Raw genomic sequence first — 3,064 nt, 5'->3', positions numbered from 1 at the left:
TGGGAGGCAAATAGTAACTAGGCTGAGATGCAGAAGGATGGGGAAGAGGCAAAGGAGAAGATGCTGAGAGGACTGAGGGGCCACTGGCTTTCATGGTTCTGAGGGGAGTGGCCTGGCATGAGGAGTAATGGGGAGAGCCTTCCTGTGAGTTCCTGTTTGCTTCTTGGGCAGCGCTTGGCAGGGAAGGGGGGCAATGAGTTATTGAGCTTTTTCTCCTTTTGTGGGAAAAGGAGTGGAGCAGGGATGCATTATGCTGTTAATTCCTGTACTTGACATGATGCATACCTAGTGCTATGGTCCTTTTAAAGTCTGTTTGTAGCCTCACTTTAAGCTGATACTACTGTCAAATGCTAGTTTTTGTTCATGAGGCAGCACTGAGAAACCATCCTGATGGCTTCTGGAAGGATATGACTGTCTTCATCTCCCCGCAGAGTATATGCTGGATGGGAAACCTTTCATTTTCCTGCTGCGTTACCTCTGTTTTCTTTTGGAAGAAACTGAAAGAGTTTAAAGTGTTTTTCATGGGTGCCTCAAGACTGAATTATGGGAAAGGCTCCTCCTAAGCTACAGCTCATTTTGAAAAGTCTGTGTTGTTCCTTCCACAGAAATCTCAGCATAGAACCTCAAGAAGGCAACTAGGAGGGTTCTAGAGTGTATTAAGATGCAATGTATCCAAATAACCATTCTGTTCTTACAGGTTCCTTCTACTGTTATACTTTTATCTCTTATCTCCAGCTTTGATGTATTTGAGCTGTGTTTTTCAGTGCTTCCTGACTTTATTATAAATAGCAAAGATGCTAGTTTCTCTTAGGCGGGGAGTAATGGAATGCAATGGGAAGCTGTAGGACTTGCTTTGGCTTTCCCAGAAAAGTTTTTAAGATGGAAAAGCTGAAGTTATAAGATGGCTGCTTACCTTCCACTGCTGTTCTCATGGAGGCAATTGCCAAACTGGAGTGTTTCGTGTGCTGCTTTTTTGTGAAGGGTTTTGTGTGGTAGGGTTCTGTTTTGGTTTGGGTTTTTTTTGTGAAGGGAGATGGCAACTATCAATAATAGAATTCCACATAAAGTGTAATATGCCTGTTGAATTCCACCTTCTTTGAGGATTAAACTTGCCTACTTCCAAACATAGATGGGATTTGGCTTTTATTTGCTCTGTCTTGGTACTTGCAAATTTGAGGTAAGCCAGATGAAAATGGAAATAGCAAAGCTTAACATGTTAATTGCTAAGCTTATTAAGGTACAAGGTGTGAATTTTTCAAAAGTATCTAAAGTAAGTTAGGTGTAGAAAAATTGGCCCATCTCTGTTCTTGAACATAAAAATGTTTGTTTTCATAATCAGCTAAGTAAAAGTTTTTATTAGGCTTATAGGCTTCTGCTGATACCCACGGCAGTATAGGCAGAACATAAATCAGTTTAATTTATCCTCTGTTAGTCATGTGAGATTCCAACATGACCATGAACCTGCAGTGTTTTTGATTACTCTGTATGGGGATTCTACGACGACTGAAAATACTGTTGGAAATATGAAGCTAGCCCAGGGGACTTAGGGTGTGAGAGAGCTTTCAAATGGCGTCCAATTACTATCACTACTGCAAAATTCTCTAAATTACTATTTAAGTGACTTATGTAGCCCAGGCTTTAACTTAGAAATTAAATAAATTTCAACTCTTAACTTTATCTCCAAATAGAAACTATTTCCAAATAGTCACTTCCTTACTCTGGCCATATTCTTCACTCTGGTTCTCAGGACAAACTTCTTTTTATGTTGTAAAGAACTCTACAGAGCCTTAAAGAAAGCTCTGAGCTCCTGCAGAACTGTTTTTTCCTCTTTGTCTAACAGATAAGTTAGTCACTAAATAAGACTTATAAACTCATGCCATAGTATGCAAAACTCAAACTGGTTTAGCTATCCATGTTACTCCTGAATTTAAACTAGCTAATTAGTAGCTTTGATATAAGAATACTTGCAGGAAAGAAAAATCTTCTCACTTTTTGTATTCAAATTATGTATTTTAAAATTTGTAGCCTGTTTTTAGTCATTCTTCAATAACTGTGTCAGGTGGTTAGCTATAGATAAACTTGTAAACCTTCCTTGAAATGCAACACAAACCTCAACCGTATCTCAAATCAAGCTTGCACACCTCATGACAAGGCCCAGTCTGCTTTATCTTCACGTTCTCTAGCACCAGCTTATACTGGCTTTAGAGAGCACATTCAGAGGGTGTTTGTTCTTCAGAAGCACCTAAAAGCTATCAACACATCAGTGGGCACCAGGTAAAGGCCGAAAATTGATTTACTTACAGGATCACTAAACAAAACCATAGTCCTGCAGCTCTTTATTGAAAGCCAGTAATTTTGCAGTGGGTAAAGGTAAAGTTTCTTAAGTAGAAGTATTGAGACAACTCTAAGCTCTTCTGTGCAGTGAATCAGCCTCTTTTTTTTTTTTTTTTTTTTTTTATTTCATTTTGCACTTGGGACCTGTATTTGAAAACCTTCCCTCAAATGACAGATGGCCAGGATGATCACATGTGTTGTGAAACCATTTTAGGTTCCAAGGTTGTAGAGGTTTTTTGTTTTGCTTTTGCATTTTATTTTCTGAGCTACTCACTGCTCTTAAAATTACCAAACTGTGAGTATGATGTTCTTTTTTAATGCGCTGCTTTTCTAGTAGTGCATCCTTCGTTTTGTATTCCATGAGCATTTTATGAAGTACTGCTTATAAAATGCGAAATGCTGGATTTGATGGTTGTTCGATGCCTAGACGTTATTTGCTCTGTGACACAATCTCCGTGGAGCATTTTTTTTTTTTTTTTTGCTCTACACAGTGTGTCTCATTAATTAAAGTCTCAAAGGTGTGCATAAATATAATGTATGTGGGTGGATGTAACTGCTCGGTATAAGCTAGCGCTTGTGGAAGTAGGAGCATGTGAAAGCCACCGTTTCACAGTCCGCACCACGTTCGTTCCGTGGGACTTCTCTGCAGACCATGTTTCCTCCCTGGAGCGGGTGTAAGGGCTGGGGACTCCGCAACCGCTGTGAGTACGAACGCGTGGCCGCGGCGAGT

Source organism: Egretta garzetta, unplaced genomic scaffold (genome assembly GCF_000687185.1).
Source record: "Egretta garzetta isolate BGI_Z169 unplaced genomic scaffold, ASM68718v1 scaffold280, whole genome shotgun sequence".
In the NCBI taxonomy this organism is placed as follows: Eukaryota; Metazoa; Chordata; class Aves; order Pelecaniformes; family Ardeidae; genus Egretta; species Egretta garzetta.
This window is presented reverse-complemented; position numbering follows the sequence as displayed.